This window comes from Marmota flaviventris, chromosome 4 (genome assembly GCF_047511675.1).
Source record: "Marmota flaviventris isolate mMarFla1 chromosome 4, mMarFla1.hap1, whole genome shotgun sequence".
In the NCBI taxonomy this organism is placed as follows: Eukaryota; Metazoa; Chordata; class Mammalia; order Rodentia; family Sciuridae; genus Marmota; species Marmota flaviventris.
Window position 1 is genome coordinate 152,616,434 of NC_092501.1, and position 19,540 is coordinate 152,635,973.

Consider the following 19,540-nt stretch of genomic DNA (forward strand, 5'->3'; position numbering starts at 1 on the left):
TGTTTGGGAATTCTTGGGCAGTGAGAAAATCAGAACTTTCAAATCACTTTCAAAGGTAACAAAACTTTTTTTTTTTTTTTTTGGTGTTGGGGATCCAACTCAGGGTCTTGTACTTGCTGGTAAGCACTTTAAACCTGTACATCCCCTGCCTCAAATATTTTCATAGACCCTTGAAACACTCACAGACTCCATGTACTATGACTGTAGCACTTAATGGGTTGAGGATAGTGCTAGGTGTTCCCATTCTGGTATGTCCCCTCCCAAGAGCAGGCCAATCCCATCTACACCCACCCCCCTACACATCCACACAGAATGAATGTCATCTACAAAACACACCAGACAGCCAAGCTCTGTTTGGTACATAAAGGATTTGGGCCTTGTTTCTGTGGCTTTTGGTTACCAAAATCAGGACTGAGTATCTTAGTATCTACGAAAAGTTCTAGGTATAGAAAATTTTGCTTTATGTTGTGGTAGGAAGTTAGGAAGGACTGAAATCATTTTATAATTTATTTTTTCAGTATTAGGGATTGAGTCTGGGGGCATTTTATCACTGAGCTAATTTTTATTTAGAGATAGGGTCTGGATAAGTTGTTGAGGATCTCACTAAAATGCTAAGGCTGACTTGGATGAAATCCTCCTGCCTTACCTTCCTGAGTTGATGGGATTACAGGCAGGCACCACTATGCCCAGCTCATTTTACAATTTAACAGATTTAAATAAGATGTGCTAAAGTACTTCATAGGCACACAGGGATAGCTTAGCTTTGTTCATGTGGTGTTCTGCTTCTCATAAGTTGGTTCTGCTAGAATCTCAACCCGAACTGCTCTGAGAAATAAGGGCTTGTCATATAATGCCACTTTTTTATGGTTTGGATCTTAAAAGTCCATATGTTGAGGGACAGACAAGGCAAGGCACTGAAGATAGCAGGAAACAGTTTTATTTGGCTGCAGCCAGGTTCAGAGGGCACAGCTTTTGCTATAATCAATCAATTCCCTGAATCCCGAGTACAGGTAATTTCAGAATTTTATACCCAGCCTACAGAAGTTCACATAAAGGCAGCTTTTTCTTTTACTGTTCTCAGCAAGTTAACCCTTCAAGGACAGCACCTGAGGAGGGGAGAGCTTCTCCCCTATCTTTCCTCCCCCTGCCAGCTGTTACCATGGAGCCCAGTTGATAACTTCTCTTATCTTAGAAATGTAGACTTCTCTGTGAAGCCCCAGCTCAAGGCCAGAGGCCTTGTTTACACATTTCTACAAACTACTCTACTGGATACATGGACACATGTTTGTGAAAAACTAGAAAGGGGGTGTCCAGCACCTGGAGTGCTGATGTCTTCCCGGCCAGTGGCCAAGTAAAACAGGGCAACACGAAAATTGGAAGTTTATCTACGTTAGACTCTTTTGTAGAGACTCTTTTGCTGACAGTCCTAAAATCAGCCATGGTGAGGATTTCTGGAGAAGCCCAGGTAAGACTTTTCTGTGGAGAAAGGGGGTGCCACCACACATATACTAAAGTCTTGGTAGCTAGCTGTGGCACTATTCTGGGGGTGGTGAAACCTCTAAGAGATGAGGCCTAGCAGACCTCTTAGGTCATTGGGTGCATGCCCTCATGTGGGCTACGAGGACCCTGGCCTCTTCCTTTTACTCTCTCTGTTTCCTGGTTGCTACGAGGAAAAAAGGTTTCCTCCATCATGATGGGGTACCTTGCCTCAGACCCTAAGACAACAGGAACAAATGACCATTGGATTGAAACCATGAGCCAAAATAAATCTTTCTTCATTGCAATTTTCTATCTCAGGTATTTTGTCACAGCAAAGGAAAGCTGACTAACACACCACCCCTTCTTTGGCTCCTAAACAGATAGAGGCAGCAGAGATGGAGACAATATGGCAGAAGGAAGAGCCTGGCCTTGGAGCCCAGAGGATGTTTTTAAATTTAAATTGCCCACCACATTTAATAGCCATGATCAGGTCACTGTCTCAGAATGTTCCTTACCTATAAAATGGAAATATTAATGTGTACCTTGTAACTGCTATAAGAATTAAGTATATATACACACATGTGTATATTTACACATGCACACAAACACAAACACATAAAGTTTGGGTGGGGCTGGGGCTATACTCAGCTGGTAGAATGCTTGCCTTACATGCACAAGGCCGTGGTTCAATCCCCAGCACCACACAATAACAACAATAACAACAACAAACAAACAAAAAACACATAAATGTTGGCCCATGAGCACTAAAATGGAAGTTTCTACTATTGTCAAAATTTTTATTATTATTAATCACCTAAACATGAATTTTATGGCAGCCTCCCATAAAAGGAAGAAACAAAGCTCTGTGGAGAGTTTGAATTACTTATATTATCTCTGTAAAATTAGATTAATCAGTCAGTACAATCTACACTTGGTCATACATCAATTTTTCTTATCTAAATTCAGCAGTGAAGGTGAACCCCACGCTATGATGGGTCAAAGGAGCTTTGGATCTACCTTTAAAGAGCTTGTTTTCTGGTTGAGAACCAAGATAAACATTTGAAAAGCATTCGAAAATAATGTGAACCAGTGTGTCACTGAATGCTGGAGGATGGTGCAGGTGTTGCCTACCACTGGGTTTTCTTGGTTTGTTTTTGGTCTGGGGATTGAACCTAGGGCCTTGCACTATCAGATTTTAATAAAGCAGAGGCTTAGGCTCATCTTGTGAGGTGATGGAGTCACCTCTCCTACAATAAGGGCTGCATGGAGCATAGACACCTGAACAAAATTAAGGCTGGGCCACCAGGGAGGAAGGTAACTTCCAGCAGTGTCTTCTCATTGACTTTAGAGGACTGCTGTGAAGCCAAGTGAGATTATTCACTTAAAAAGCATGAATCTCATAATGATGAATACACAGAAAATGCTTCACGAAGGTAACTGAATGTGGGCTGGATAGTGATTTGTTTTGACAAAGAGAATAGGCAAAAGTGATAGGATGCAGCCAGGCACGGTGGCACAACACCTGTAATCCCAGCAGCTTGGGAGGCTGAGGCAGGAGGATCACAAGTTCAAAGCCAGCCTCAGCAACAGTGAGGTGCTAAGCAATTCAGTAAGACCCTGTCTCTAAATAAAATACAAAATAGGGCTGGGGGTGTGGCTCAGTAGTAGAGTACTTACCTGGCATGTGTGAGGCACTGGGTTCAATCCTCAGCACCACATATAAATAAATAAACAAACAAACAAACAAATAAGAGATCCATTGACAATTAAAAATTTTTTTAAATGATACGATGTCACTTCCATGATTAGATTGCAGAACAACATGATTTCTATAATGACTTTTTAATTGTCTTCTCATGTCTTACATTTAGATGAAGCAGGTCCCAGTGTTGGAGAGGTAGACGTGGAAGGACTGTGGGTGGCTTTCAGCCAATAGTATGTGAGGAACCAAATCCTTCCAACAGACACTTGGATTAGCTTGGAAGTGTCTCCTTCCCCAACTGAGCTTTGAGACAAGACTGCAGCTCTAGCTAACACGTGACTGTGTCCCACAAGAGACCCAAAAACACAAGGTCCAGCTAAGCCATGCCTGTCCTGGCCCACAAAAACTATGAAAGAAGAAAAGAAAAAAAATTGTTTGGGGCTGGGGGTGTAGCTTAGTGGTAGAGCATATGCCTAGCACGCTAGAGGCCCTGAATCTCAATCTCCAGCACCAAACAAACAAACGAAACCCATGAGATAATAAATGCTACTCCAAACAATTGCATTTGGGGGTAATTTGCCATGTTGGTTAATTTTGTATGTTAAATTAACCAGATTAAATGATGTCCAGACAGCTGGTAAAATGTTATTTCTGCGTGTGTTGAAGAGGGTGTTTTCTGAAGAGATTAGCATTTGAATGACAGATTGAGTAAAGAAGATCTGCCTTCATCTATGTAGGTACACAACATCCAATCCTTTGTTGTCTGAAAAAGAACAAAAAGACAGAGTTAGGTGAATCCCTTTCTCTGTTCTGGGATTTTATATTCTCTGGTCTCCAGACCTTGGCTCTTGTTCTCAGGCCTTTGGACTCAGGTGGGGATTTATACTATTAGGGGCTGGGGATATATAGCTCAGTCGGTAGAGTGCTTGCATCACATGCACAAGGCCATGGGTTCAATCCCCAGCACCACAAAAAAAAAAAAAAAAAAAAAACCACTTACTGGCTTTAAAAAAAAAAAGTCTATAATAAGCAAACCAAACATTTCTGGATACTAAGAAAACACTCCAAAGATCAGCACATAAAATTTCTGTGTTGGTTCATCTTTATTGCCAGTGATACATCTTGCTATGAACCTAAAAAGAGATAAAAGCAATGGAGGCACCAACCAAAAGAAAGTTCTGGCCCTGAGGAAGATGACATGTAATGACTTGGTGACGATGGTGAAGACCTAGAGGGCAAGCACAGGCTGAAAGTCCCTGAAGGCCACTCTCATGGCCCAGATAAAGACCTTCTTAAAACTGATGCAAACACATTGTTAGAAGAAACTAACTTGAGTCACCTCACGTCGGTAGTTATCACCTGTGCATTATCTGGCAATTAATTGCCATAATTGTGATTATAGGTCGTGTGATGGGGAGAATTGGGTGGCAGGGAGACTTTAAAGGCAGAAGGCAGAAAGACTTGAAGGGGGCTGTAATGTGTCCAGGCAAGGCAGGCACCCAAGTCACAATGGGAGCACCTTGCAACAGCTGGGGACTCTCACATCTGTCAAGGGAACAACATACAATCTGAGAATCCAGGGATTCAAACTATAAAATGAGAAATTAGAGAACTGTGGTTCTCAAAAGTTTTGATGGGGGGGGGGGGCTTTATTCTCTTAAATATCATTACGAATTCCCCAAGAGATTTTGTTTATATGGTTAAGTCTAAGGATACTTACCATAATAGAGAATATTGAAGATATTAAGTCACTTGAAAATAATAAGGAACCCATTCAGGTTGACATAAATGTTTTTATTTAAAAGTCACTATGCTTTCTAAGAAAAATGTCAGTGAGGACGGTGATTTCATTTTACATATTTACAAACCTCTTTACTCACTAGATTTATAGATAACAGCTGGATTCTCACATCTGCTTTTCCATTCTGCCCATCATTACACGCTGTCTTGGTTGAAGGATTTGAGGAAAATCTGGGCCTAAGCTGATATGCAGTTGGAAAGGGAAAAATTTACAGACCCCATGAAGAGTTTCACGAACCTGAGGAGTCCTGAGAGTTGCTGCTTCATAGTTTTCTTAACCTATTTATATATAACAAACTATAATATGTGTGGTCAGACTCTGATATTAACTTCCTGTTCTCTAACAAGGGCATCCTTTGGCAGATAGAGCCAAGAGGCTGGTAAAACATCTCTGGTGTTGCATTTGGGTCAGCGGATTCCACTCTGTGGATCATGTGCTGTTCCTTTGAGCATTTGTTTTCTTCTATCAGAGTCATTCTTAGTGAAAGCAGAAAGATTTCTTGGTTTCTACGTGCAACTCCTCAAGGCTCCCACAATCAATGGAATGTAGGTAGGGTTTGATTCCTTCCAATACTCTGCTCAAATTCTGCTCTTATACATGACTGGGATGAGTTGTGAAGACTGGGGAGCACATTCTCTTGGCCCTGAGCCATTGTGCTCACCAGCCTTCTGCCTTTCCGTGATAATGGAATTGGGTTCAGAATCCAATCAATTCATAAGAAAAATGTTTCCTGAATTAGGTCCAGACTAAAAATAGATTTTCCACCTTGTTTTGGTTTGGATATGAGATGCCCCTCTCAAGACTCATGTGTTGAAGGCTTGGTCCCCAGTGCAACAGTGAACAGAAGCAGGAATTTAGGGAAGTAATTGGATCATAGGGGCCCTGAACTCATCAACAGATAAATCTATTGGGAGATTCAAAGCTGAATGTATTTTTGGGAGATGGTAAAAACTAGAGCAGGTAGAACCTAGTTGAAGGGAATAGGTCCCCAGATCGCTCTCTCTCTCTCTCTCTCTCTGTCTCTCCCTCTCCCTCCCTCCCTCCCTCTCCTCCCTCTCTCTTCCTCCTCTCTCCTTCTTGGCTGCCACAAGTTTGAGCATTTCTGCTCCACTATGTCCTCTATGCCATGATAGTTTGCTCACCATAGGCCCACAGCAATGGAGCCATAGGCTAAAACCTCTGAAACTGAGACAAAACTAGTCTTTCCTCCTTTAAGTTGATTTTTCTCAGGTATTTTGTCACAGTGATGAAAATCTGACTAACACACACCTAATGTTTAGACAGGGCTGTCACAGTGCTTTCTATATCACCTACTGAATATAACTTCTACTAGAAGCATTCAGGGGTGTACCATTTGGCCATGTCTTGCCCTCTGCTATTGGGTGTGAATCTAAGACAGCTTATAAAATAAGACAGCTGTATAAAATAACAGTGAGGCATCTACAGACCATCTATAACTCAGTGTCTATGGACTATCTATGACCTAGTGGCTTGGACTCAGTCTCACTTGGTCAATTTATGGTACCACTTATGTGCTGAAACACAGCCCTCCTATGAACAATGACATTTAAAGTAAGAGGTGCAACCTATGACTAAGCCACGTTTGGATTGCAGCGGGGGGATCATTTTTGTGGTGTAGAGGGATTGAATCCAGGGCCTTTTGCTAAGTGAGCACTTTACCACTGAGCTACCTCCCAGCCCAGAAGGTACTTGTTTTGTAGGAATGTACCATGTACCTGGCTCTCAGATAGAGTAAGCCTAACTTCTTCACAATATCACAATTCTTTTCTACCAAACCCAAGCTCAAAGCCTAGTTGACAACCTTTATCCACCCTTATCCTTGAGTCACTGTTAGAGTTACAGCTTTTCCAGACCCTTGCAATCCTGATATTAACCTCAAGTACACAAAAAGCAACACTTTAATTTTTCTTCAAATTGAAAATGTGAGAATCAACAATGATTAGCCTTTGCCAATTTCCTAATACACAGGAAAGCTATTGATTTTTTTTTTTTTTTTTTGGAAAGCTATTGCCTTTTGTATGTTGATTTTATAACTGATGAATTTGTTTATTAGCTACTGATACATAAATGATTCTAACTAAAAGTAAATGTTTACCTGGAAAAACAAGGAGAATAATTTTGCAATAATTACAATAGCAGTCTGTATCTTATATAAAACAATTATTGTCTTAATATATCAACTGTATTGTTTCAAAGACCTTAATCTGCTACCACAAATAAATGTGTCTTTATTATTTATTATAATATTAAAGTTGCATAGATCAGTGGCTCACAGTCTCATACTCACTTGAATCCCCTGGATATCTTACACACTGCTGATTGTGATTCAGTAGGGCCGGGCTGGGCCCTGAGAATTTGCATTCCTTACACTCTCCCAGGAATTCTGGTGTGGCACAGAGGGGCTGCTATGCTGTATGTTCATGAGACCTTTTCAATTCATCACCAGGAGCCCAGACCTGGTTTTCCATGCTCCTAACTGTCTATCTTTTTTCCCATATGCCTAACATCCAATCCTGTTCCTCAAGTGAAGAACACTTGGATTACCTTTCATTTCAGAAGAAACATTAAGGACATTAAGGACATTTTACCTACCTTTAATCATTATTTCAATCAAATTCTTTAAAGCCCTCTAAAAAATTAAAATAGTGGCTATTAATGGTGTCTTTTTTTTTTTGGTACCAGGGATTGAACTCAGGGGTACTCAACCACTGAGCCACATCTCCAGCCCAATTTTTATATTTTATTAGAGACAGGGTTGCACTGAGTTACTTAGCATCTTGCCATTGCTGAGGCTGGCTTTGAACTCAAGATCCTCCTGTCTTAGCCTCCCAAGCTGCTGGGATTATAGGCGTCTGCCACCATGCCCTGCCTAATGTTGTCCTTTTGCTACTGGGAGGTCTTATTTTGTTACTATGGTGTACTATGTATTTTATTATGTAGTCATCAGTTTTCTAAATAATAGCACTTATTAGCATAGTAATATGGTGGTTTTATGCTCCATGATAAAGAAAGAGAGACTGTTTGCTTGATGTCCAAAAATCAGGGTGGTGTCCAGCATCTCTAAAGCTGATTCAGGTCTCCATGGCAATTAGATAGCTCTGGCACTCAATGCTAGGTAGCCTAGGAAAACTCAAGAATAAATAAACTTAGCAGCTGACTCTGTTTCTGTTCAGCTCCTCCACTTCCAGCCTGGCAGGACACAGCTGATGTGCACCTTGTGTTGACATGCTCACAGAGCACCCAGGTGACCACCTCGTGGCCTTTGTGGGTTAAATTCCATTTGGCCTGTTGTGTGGGTGTGGGAGTCTCCTGGATCCTTTTTCCCCATCATCAGTTTCTGATGGGATCTTCTGCCTCCTTGAGCAGCTTCTGAAGTTCTCAGGCCTGCCCTCTGGTCCTGTGTGTCACATGCTCCCCGCATACCCTGTCTGCTTACACAACAGTGACCCTGCTCTGGTGTCGGGACCTTTCCTTCCCTACAGAATAGTGTGATGTCATCTTCCCATCCCTATAATTCCTTGGCTTCCCTGTGGCCCTTTCTCCTTTACCACTTGGCATGGAAGACACAAGAGGCCACACAGTGTGCCAAAAGGAACAAAAGAATGGAGTTGCTGGGGTTTTCCTTTGAAAGGCAGTGATGCGTAAAAGCAGAGTTTGCAAGAATATGCAGTCAACCAAGCTTTCCTCCACAGTAGAGAGATTAAGACCTTCCCAAACTGGAAAAGAGCTCAGGTTTGGGAAGGAAAGAGAGCTGAACGCAACTGGGAAGCCCTTGCCTGAACTGTCACCACCCCAGATCTGGATGAGGGTGGAGCAGCCAGGGGTAGAAACAGTTGAACTCCCTTCAAGTATGGCTACACCTTCCTTCCTGATGGAGGCCAGGTGTGTTGAAAGCTTTGTAGAGAGACTCCCACATAGAGTGGAAAAGCCCAGATTTCCCGTGTGGCTTCTAGAAAATTCAGAGGGAAGCAGCAGGCAGATAGGAATCTCAGCCCAAATAGGAATGCCATAGAAGGTATGGCATGTGTTGTCCAGTTGGGGCCAGTTATGTTCTTCTGTTAAATCCCATAATAGAGTTGATTTTTTAAATGAAATAAATTTTAAAACGCACCTGCCCACGAAAACTGATTTTGCTAAAGTTAAAGATATAACAATAGGAATATAAATGAGTGCTCATCTCAAATCTGGATAATGTGATTTATAATCAGGTCAGATTTAGAGCCAGTATTCTTTAGCCTGTGGCCCACAACAGCACAAAGAGATGCGATGCTGTATGTTCATGAGGCCGTCTCAGTGCATCACCAGGAGCCCAGGCCTGGTTCTCCTTGACCCTTGATGTCTAGTCTTTCCCCATGTGCCTAACGTCCAATCCTGTTCTTCAAGTGAAGGACCCTGGGATTACTTTTCATTTCAGGAGAAACATCAAGCCCCTTACAAAAGGGAGTCACTTTATGAGAGGCTCAAAAAAAAAAAAAAGTCCATTATAACAAGACGTTTCCAGTCTGGGACTCACAGGCCTAAATGGAATAACTTGGTCTCCCTCTGTCTATCAGTGTTATCTCCAAGAGTAACAAAGGAAACAGTCATTAGTGGTAAGGGCGTCCCTTTAATATGCTAGTAGTGCATAAAATAAATAGCTAGTAATGTGACAGAACAGGAAAGAAATCGAGTCCCTTTGTGCCCAGTGATGGGGTGTGATATCTCCTAGAAACCCAGGCCAGGTAGAAGAACTGGGCTAGTGAAGGGCATTATCTGTTCCTTAAATATGGGTGGAGTAGACCTTGTTCTCGGAAAAGTGATGACTACCCCTGGGAACATGTACCTTGCCTGCTGAAAGAAGCCAGATGAGATTTGTAGACCTACTTGTTCTATAGAATACCCATGAACCCTCAGCATGGGATTCTTAGAGGAAATCCATCATCCAAAAATCCAACAGTACCAGAGCATTTCCTCTTTCAGATTTCTCCCTTACATGATTACCTTAGTCCATTTTCTGTTTCTATAACAGAATATCTGAGATATAATAATTTATAAAGAAAAGAGGTTTATTTTGGCTCACAGTTCCAGAGGCTGGGAAGCCCAATACCAGGTAGCTGCAGCTATTGAAGGCCTTGTGCTGTAGAAGTTGGAAACAGAGAAAGATGAGAGCAGAAGAAGCAAAACCCAGGGAAGGCTCACTCTAACACCCAGCGCTCATTACCTCCTCCTGTCCCTCGAGAAGACATGGATCCTTTTAAGGACCCGGTGATCTCTTACAGGCCCCACCTCTCATCACCACCACAATGGCAAAGTTCAACGTGAGTTTCAGAGGGGACAGACCACACTCGACCCATGAGGCTTCCCCGTAGGTCAAATTGCCAAAGGGTATGGACAGACATTCTCGGGAAGGGTGGAAGGGGGTCCCTGAGTAAGGAGGTGAGGGCCAGGGGAGAATGTTGGCACCTGAGAGTTCCCACAAAAGGTTTTTTTTGGAAAAAGGCTCATTTTTTAAGTGATTCCCCTTTCAGAATTTGGGAACAGAAAGGTCATCAAAACTGTAGCCATCCCCCTCCTGCAGTGATGTGCCCTGTGAGCTGATTAAATCCCTGCTGATACCCAGTCTGGTGGTGCCACTTTAGTGGGGCTGATAGAACAGAGTGAGGGAATGGAAAGGCCCTCACCAACTCACTGGTCTTATGCAAAGATGACTTTATCCTTCCTAGTGAACTATGACTCAGGAATTCAGGGCATGGCCAACAGCCCATGAGAGGCGAAAGGAAAATTCCACGTAACATCAAGGAGCTCTCGGAAGAGCACAGTCCAAGCCGCCCAGCGAGAATGAGTCAGTTGTCTGTCACTATATAACAAGCCCCCTGAAGACACCGGGGGCCTAAAACACCAATGATTTATTTGCTTATTTAGTACAATTGTGAAGGGTCTGGGTGTCCTGGACAGTCTCACTCTCAGGATCAGGCATGGGGTAGGGTGGATGGAAGACCTCTCTCCACATTTTATCTCAGGCTACATCTCAAAGTGCTGTCAGGAAAGGCTTCCTGATGTAGTAACTTTTGAGCTGAGGTCTTGGAAGGATTGGAAGGTGTAGTGAATAGGTCAAAAGGGAGGAGTCTGGTAAAAGAGGGGAGTGATATTCCAGAGGGAGTAACATGTGGCAAGACCCTGTGACGTAGGAAGCTGGATGGTTTCTGAGGGCGGGGGGAGAATAAAATCAGTTTGGCTACTACACAGGATACAAGAAGAAAGGGATCCTCCATATTCAAGGAGCTATGGACTTTAAAAAAAAAAATCTTCGTAAGAATAATGAGAAACCGCTGGGTATGGTAGCACAAGCTTGTAATCCCCGAGACACAGGAGGCTGAGGCAGGAGGATCACGAGTTCAAAGTCAGCCTCAGCAACTTAGCAAGACCCTGTCTCAAAAACAAAAAGGGCTGGGGCTGCGGCTTAGTAATTATGCACCCCTGGGCTCAATCCCTGGTGCCAATAATAATAAGAAAAAGAAGAAGAAGAAGAAGAACAGTTGAAAAGCTTTAAGCAAGAGTGACATGATCCTATCTGTTCTTTCAAGATCAATCATCAGTATGTATATATGGTTTTGCAAACCAGACGCAGGGCTTCTCAACTTTGGCACTACTGACATTTGGGATCAGATGAGTCTTTCGTGTGGGGCTGTCCTGTGCATCGCAGGGTGTCCAGCAGCTTCCCCAGCCTCTACTCACTAGATGGCAGCAGTACCCGCTTTGGTTGTGATAACGAAAAATGTGTCCAGACATTGTTAAATGGTACCTCGCCCCTGGTTGAGAACCACAGGGCTAGAGAGGGTGCTGGATTCTCTGGTCACTATTAAGGAGAGAAATAACGATCACTTGGACTTGAGTGATTGTGGTGGAGGTGGGTGTAAGCAGGTGGCATTTGCATGAAAATGAGAAATGGAACAGTATCCATGTGGACAGAGTAATCACAGAGCATCCTTCTACCTGCTCTGGAAAAAAAGAATCTGGTCTTATTTGTGTTAGGAAATACTCACGTCAGAAGGCCAAACAAAAAATAAATAAAGGTAGCACGAGGAATTCAGAGTTCATTTACACTCTGCAGCTCACAGATGCAGCATTCGTGGTGGGTCAGTCTGACCAAGGAATGGGTTGAAGATCAGCCAGGCAGTGGGTGCCCAAGCCTTTGAATGAGGGAAGTCCAGAGATTTGGAGAACAGACCTTGAGAAATGACAGCCTTGGAGAGGGAACGCACTGGAATGAAGTTATTTAATCACTGACAACAAACCTGTGCCTGAGACGGCTGCACTCTTCAGACGTTCTAGCCAGCTGCCCTTCCATCTGCAAAAGCTGGCTTATTCTCTCTCATTTTGATAATGCCCCTTCTCTCTGAGTTTCGCCCAAAGAATAATAATTTCCTGTCCCAGCAAGTATTGTGAGGGACCCTGAGTTCCCAACCCTAAAACACTTGGAATACATCCTGTGAAAGATCCTGCCTTTATTTCTCTACCTACAGCATGCAGTTTTCTATAAGAAAGGAAAGGTTATGTTGTCTGCTCCTTGGAAGAAAAATAAAAACCACAGCCCCTTTCAAATCAAAGTTTTGTTCTTGAGTCAAAAGCACCTCCTGAATCCCCTGCCAAGTCCAGTGAAAAGGCTTTGACTGATTATCCATGGGGACCAGAGTTCATAAAGGTTATCATGTCATCCAGGCCCAGCTGGAGAAGCGTGTCCTTTCTCTGCCTCTAAGATGCCGCAGGAATTGAATGCTGAATTGTCGTTTCGTTTCTACCCTGCCCTCGATCTTTTTCTTCTGACTTCATAGCTACGGTCGCCCAGAAGGTGGTCGGCCACGTTAGGGTCTATCTTGCTGTAAAAGGATTGTCTTTAAGTTCATGGTAATGTAAGCACAACAGATTTTGAGAACAATGTGAAAAACTGAAGGTCAATCCTTTTCTTCAAAGTCAGAAGGCCTTTCCACAGGGCCTTGAAACATCACAAACAACCTGGGTGGCCTTGCCCCTTATCACTCCATAGTAAACAGGCAACTTCTTCACAGAAAATTCCAATTAATGATTAAAGGATAACAAATCTTAAAAACCCTAAGGGCAAACATCACAGTAACAGTAGCCGCAGGCAGGAATAAATGCTAAAATTAGGCAAAACCAAGATGACAAACCCAATAGAATCATAGACTCAAAGTGAATCCCAGAAGACCCTTGCTAAGTTCAAAGGGTAAATATTAAGTTTCCAGTGAAGAAACTCATGGAGTTAATATTCCCCACATTAAAGCACATCTATATTATGTATCTCCTCATAAAGACACAACATCATTTCAGTGCATTCTTGCCCAAAATCCATAACCTGAAATTGAATCATGGGAAAATGCTAGACGGTCACTAATGACTTGCATGTCACCCAGTTCAATAGTTGACCCTCCATCTGGGTTCCATGCAATCTGCCAGCATTATGCAGCGTTGTTAAGCATCTATTCTTAGCTCACTTGTTCTCTCTGGTTCTCCCAGGCACATTCTCCTTCAACCTTAGGAGATGTTTCTTCTCAGGCAACTGTTCTAATTTCTTTCCAAGAAAACTCTAATTTCTTTCCAAAGAGAACTTTTCTCTTCATCGTCTGTACCAACCCCCTAAAGGAACTTATATGTTCGTGTGGCTTTTTGGCTGCAGGAATGCCAATGATCTACAATCTCCTTCCAGTTAGTAGGAATTGAAAAGGGGAAGCAACACACACACACACACACACACACACACACACTGTTCAGTTTGAGCACACCTGTCTTCTATTCACAATCCACATGGGTAGTCTTAGCCAAAAGGGAGGGTGACCACGTGCCAAGCTGCAAACAAAGTTTCTATTATTATGGAAAAAGAGAAGCTCAGACGTTGTAAAATACTCCACCAACTGTCCTATAAGCAGTAATTCTTTTTACATCCTAGTGTAGTGAGTACAGAAGTCAGATGGGCTGAGACTACAAACAGAGGATTACTGTAAGCTTAATCAGATGATCACTCTAATTAAGGCTGCTGTGACATATGACTCTTTCCTACCGGAGACCAGCACAGCCTCTGGCACCTCACACATGGCTACGGAGCGGGCAACTTCTTTCCTCTCACCTGATAAACAGAGAACATGAAAGACAGTAGGCTCCTATCTGACCAGAACACAGCCTCCCTTCGTAATCATGATATCGGGAGACAAATTTCCCGGTTCTGGGCCATGATTTCGTCTCAGAGGCCTTTTTGCCATCTCACTACCGTCCAAGCATCAGTCTGGTCTACTACATTGAGACCCTCACCCTGAGGCACCTGCACAAGAGACAGAAACAGGTGGTACATAAAGCTTCTCTCAGGGAGAAGTGAGTGGCTTCAGTATTCACAGCCACATTTAGGAAAGAGCTGAATGAAGTGATGGGAAATCTACTTTGGGGGCAAACATTGAGTGATGCAGCAGGTCACTTACCCGCTTTGCCTGGAAAGCAAGGCCGCGGTCAGGGTCTAGCCCCTTCCTTCCCTCTCAGCCTTCTCTCCTGGTTTACCTTTTCCTTCCGTACAGCCAGCCTATCTGCTGACCGCCTTCTCCCCACCCTCACTCTTTTCCTTCTTTCCCTCTCTCTTTTTCTTTCATTTCACCTGTCTGTCATGGTTAAAATCTGAGCCAGATGGTAGAAATTAATTGGTTGAAAGATTTATAACAAATTATAGAGAAGAGATGGATGACAAGTGACACAGTGAGATTCTGCTTTTGTCCCCTGTGAACGCTCATGGAAGTCCCTCACTGCTGATGATGTTTTAAATGAGGAATCCCTGCTGCAGCATAACTCTGCTCAGCCACTTCCAGGCACACATAGTGAGTTCATGAGCAAAGGGACAAAGGAGGGGAGCCAGACATGGGTCCATAGCACAGACTCCCTCCATAGCACAGACTCCCTCGCAGCAGCTGACCTGGCTTCTGTCTCTACTGAGTGTCCATCTTGCCTAGCGACAACCAGCCCTGACACCTGGTTGTGGTACCATATCTCCAGGCACCAGCTGGTGACCTAGTGGTAGGTGTTCACATTCAGTGGAATAAACACCTTCGGCATTGGGATTTGACTTCCCTGGGCACCTTTATTTCTGCCAGCTCCACCATCTATGGTGCTTGCTAATGCCTATTCCAGATCACACGTTCTATTCCAAAATCTATTCTGATGAAGAAATTCATTGATAGCAAACAAAATAATGCACTGTCATAACCAAGTAGCTCAGAGTGGGTGGCTTAGAACAACAGAAATGCATTCCCTCACAATTCTGGAGGCTAGAAATCCAAAATCGAGGCTTTAGGCAAGAATAATTCCTTGCCTCTCCCTAACTTCTGCCAGTAATCATTGGAATTCCTTCCCTGACTATCTCCTCCTTCATCTTACCTGTGAGTCTATGTCTCTTCATCTCTCCTTATAAGGAAATCAGTCATTTGGATTTAGGGCCGCCCTAATCAACTCAATCATACCGGCAAAGACAATATTTCAAAATAAACATCATAATCATAGGTATGGGGTTGGGGATAGGGAATTAGAAGTTCAACTTCTCTTTAAGAATGCAATTCAACCCACAACAGATTGGGACTAGGAGGGATGAGAGTATGGAAACTAAGACCCAAATGATAAGCCCTGCCACACAGTACTACTATAGCCCAGAAACCAAGTTTAAATAGTGCTCCTAAGCAGACAAACCTAGTATGAATTAATGTGTTTTCACAGTACAGATGGATGTCTTCTGGTCGGCACATGGGATGCTAGAAATGGGCCTCTTTGGGGAGTCATTAGTATTCAAGATATGCACAGACTGAAATATTTCAGATACAATCACATGGACCACACCTTACATGAACAGGGTTTAAGTAAGACTTTGGAAGAATTTCCTCCTCTTTTTGGAATGGACCCCAAGGCACGGTTCTGAAATGGTCCTGTGTGCCCATTCATGGTTTTAGGGAATTTTGACTAAATCTTGCCTTTAAATTGCTGCTTTTGCCTCAAGTTGACCTCACAATTGAGAGGCGGTCAAAGCCCCGACAAGTACAGACAGCTGGGGTTCTTGGAGTTTATAGACCAGGTTATGAGAACTGTTTTTATTCCTCTCACTCACAGTGCTCTCCTAATAAGAGCCTCTGTGTGTGGTAGCACTCCAACTGAAATCAGCTCTCCCCATAACCCAGTAATAAGACTGTCGGGGAGTACTTAATTCCCTCAACTTTTGACAGCTACAGAATCTCCCAGGAGGAATCTAATATACACAAACAAATTGCCTTGTTCAGTTTTTAACATCATGGAAACATTGAAAGCCGGGGCCTGGAGAGTCACCACTGAGGCTGCATTCTGGTGGCTCAGAGGACCTCCACAGGCTCTATTTACTTTAGTGTCCCTCCAGATGTGGCCTCCTGGCTCCTCCTTGGCTTTAGGTGCTGCTGCTGCTAAAGTCCTCCTGTCCATTTGGGAGCTCAGCAGGGGTCTCAAGAACGCTTCCCAAGATGAGTGCCCTCTTCTTACTAGATCATTTGGACATTAAAAAAAAAAAAAAAGAGTGGTAGGGAACCTTCAAGTCAGTACTTATCTTGGAATATCTAACAACTCAGCTATATTCCATACTTAGAGTTTGTTTATTATGACACATTATCTTGCATTTCACATTGAATTGAGAACACCAAAAGACCCTGACTTTAAACTGTATTACTAAAAGCACCACCAGGAGGGGCACAGGTTTAAAGACATGGTGAGTGACCTGAGGCTACATATTGGGATCCAAAAGGTCCTGCTATAGCCTGGACCATGCCCTCACTCTTGCCTACTAACTTATGACTCTATAACTTATTTGCTCTGAGATCACCCCACTTGGAATTTGAAACCAAATAGAGTCAAAAGTTCAAAAGGGGGTTACTCCAGCAAAATTGGCACTGTGTTTTCCTTTCAAAAGTCTGAGATAAGGATGACTTAGCAAAAACATTCTGTTGAAAGAAAACTTTTTTTTTTTTTTTGGTTTCATAACAGTCACCAGGAGTTATTGATTTATAGTTCATTTACTGATTCAGATCAGAAAGCTAACATCACTCAAAGAAGACAATTTCAAACAGAGATGAAGCCTGATTTCAAAAATATAGATAGTAATATAATGTAGAAACCTCTTTGCTAAGATGTGGGCAGAACTAGTCTGGGATAGAGCTCAGTGGTAGAGCACTTGCCTAACATGCATGAGACCCTGGATTTGATCCCTAGCACAGGAAAAAAAGTGAAGGGAAACTGTCTTGAAGTTTCCATGAACTGTGAAGTCTTCAAACCTTAAATACAACTGGGTTGACACTTAAAAAAAAAAAAATCAAAATCCATGCTTCTTAATTGGCCAATGAGAGTTCCTTAAGGCTATCATTAACCTTGGGCTGAGGACTGAACACCCTCCTGAGAGCCAGTGAGCAGAACCTGATTCCTCCTGTAGTTAGGAAGGGGCCCTAAGTGTCAGGGCCCTCCTTAAGGAGGTTCACAGACCTGCCCACCTAGTCTCGTCAAGTGTTTGGCCTTTGTGCCACACAACTCCTGTTTTTGTTCTGGTGAAATCAAGAGCAGGCCTAAAAGTGCCAAGAAGTTACCTAAGGCGTTTTAGGGAGGATGCAAAGAGGAGGGAGGTGGCCCATGTCTCACCTGGGCAATACTGGAAGGCTTGTGTAGTTAACGGTTGTAATAAGGGTCCCAGAGAAAGTTGAGCACATCCTAGGACATTCAGATGTGTGTGTGGTTGGCGGGGTGGCGGGGGAATGGGGTTGCTGGGGCTCAGGACATGTCACTACAAAATATTTCTCTCAGGCAGATTGATTCTTAGCTGGTTATTTTAAGAAACTGCGGGCAAAGGAGTTGTTCTGAAAAGCTGACATTTAACAAAAAAAATTCACATCTATAAAGGACATTTTCATTAGTACTGGTACCTATGCCAGGAGAAAGCTGCTTTGGACCATTGTCTCCGACAGCCTTTGATCGGCTTAACAAGCACCATGAACTCACCACACATTTCTTCTCTCCCTTCTCCCACAACCGAGAAGCCTCGGCTCCTCCTTCCCAGAGTTCAGAATGCTGTGTAGGCTTCAGTCATCTGGCTCTTCTTTAGTCTCATATTTTTATGGGATTTCCATGTGTGAGCATGTAATTAAATGGGGTTTCTCATGCTCACATGCCAACTTGATTTGTAGCTGAGTCCAGGAACTCAGGAGGATGGAAGGAAGCCATTTTCTCCTCCCCTCTGAGGCGATGGGAAGGAAGCTGGGCAGGGGCTGAAGGGCCTCAAAGGAGGGCAGACAGCTGATGGGAGACACCATTGTTGACCCCAGACCTAAAGCATCAAGGGACAAAGACCATCTTTGTTTCCCAGGCAAGGTACATTTACTTTGTCCTGTCTAAACAGACTTTTCACTATTACCTCCCAACAATCCAGAAGCATCAAGTACTTCTTATGTATTTATCTGGGGACAGGAGACTGAACCCAGGGCCTCATGTGTCCTAGGCATGGACTGTACCCTGAGCTCCACCCCAGCTGTTTTGTCCTTATGACTGTAGTCCTGTCCCAAAGCAGCCCCCTTCTATGACTCCCACCCCTCTGATCTATAGACAGTTAGGTGACAGTGCCAAAGTTTATTAAAACACTCTTAGCTCTGCTCCAGTGGACATTTTTTCAGCTGCCACCTGGCCCTGCTGCTGGTGGTGGGAACTTGTTCCAGGACCAGGTCCTTCCTCTGGCTAGCATCGATACTGGCTCAGATTCAAATTTCAAAATGAAAACAAAACAAAGCCCAAACTATCAGTTTCTCTATACTCACTCAGCACGGACACCAAGTGGGGGTTTACTCCCACACCAACCCACTCTCCACACCATCTGGGTGTCCTGCAACTCGATTCTGATGCACTCTACCTGGAGTCAGACCCCACAAGCTAAAGACCCAGTCCCACATGGCCAACCCGCCTCCAGATGCCAATCACAAATGCAGGCCTCTGGTACTTTTCACTTGTCTGCAAATTTGGGGTTCCATGATCCCTTCCCCATGTTTGACAAGTTTCTTGAATGACTCACAAAACTCAAGGAGATACTTACACTTACCAATTTATTATAAAAGGATATGACTCAGGAACAATCAGAAGGAAGCAATGCACAGGGCAAAGAATGGGGAATGGACCCCATCTTCTGATAAAGTTCCTTTTACTTTTGTAGTTTATTTTTTAAAGACATTTTTTTTTAGTTGTCAATGGACCTTTATTTTGCTTATTTATATATGGTGCTGAGGATCGAACCTGGTACCTCACACATGCTAGGCAAGTGCTCTACCATGGAGCTACAAGCCCAGCCCCTACTTTGAGAGTTTCTAAATTTTGATTGATCAGTATCACTAACTTGCTACAGAATTCCCAAGCCCCTATTTCTTTCAGTAACTCAAAATGCCATTTAAGCCTCAACCATCTGGCCTTTCTCAGAGGTTATACTCTGTATATGACTCCCGCGCTTGATTTTCTTCCTTCGCAGGTAG

At 43.3% G+C, this 19,540-nt stretch overlaps 1 long non-coding RNA gene across 2 annotated transcripts in view; it reads left to right on the plus strand.

The window, feature by feature from the left end:
• The first annotated feature begins 1,222 nt into the window (after nucleotides 1–1,222).
• The window catches only part of LOC114095582 (uncharacterized), a 39,940-nt gene continuing 21,622 nt past the window's right edge, over nucleotides 1,223–19,540 (plus strand). For both annotated transcript variants that reach the window (XR_011707423.1, XR_003583283.2), the window contains exon 1: nucleotides 1,223–1,465. This is a non-coding gene — a long non-coding RNA (uncharacterized lncRNA). The remainder of the gene's footprint in view (nucleotides 1,466–19,540) is intronic.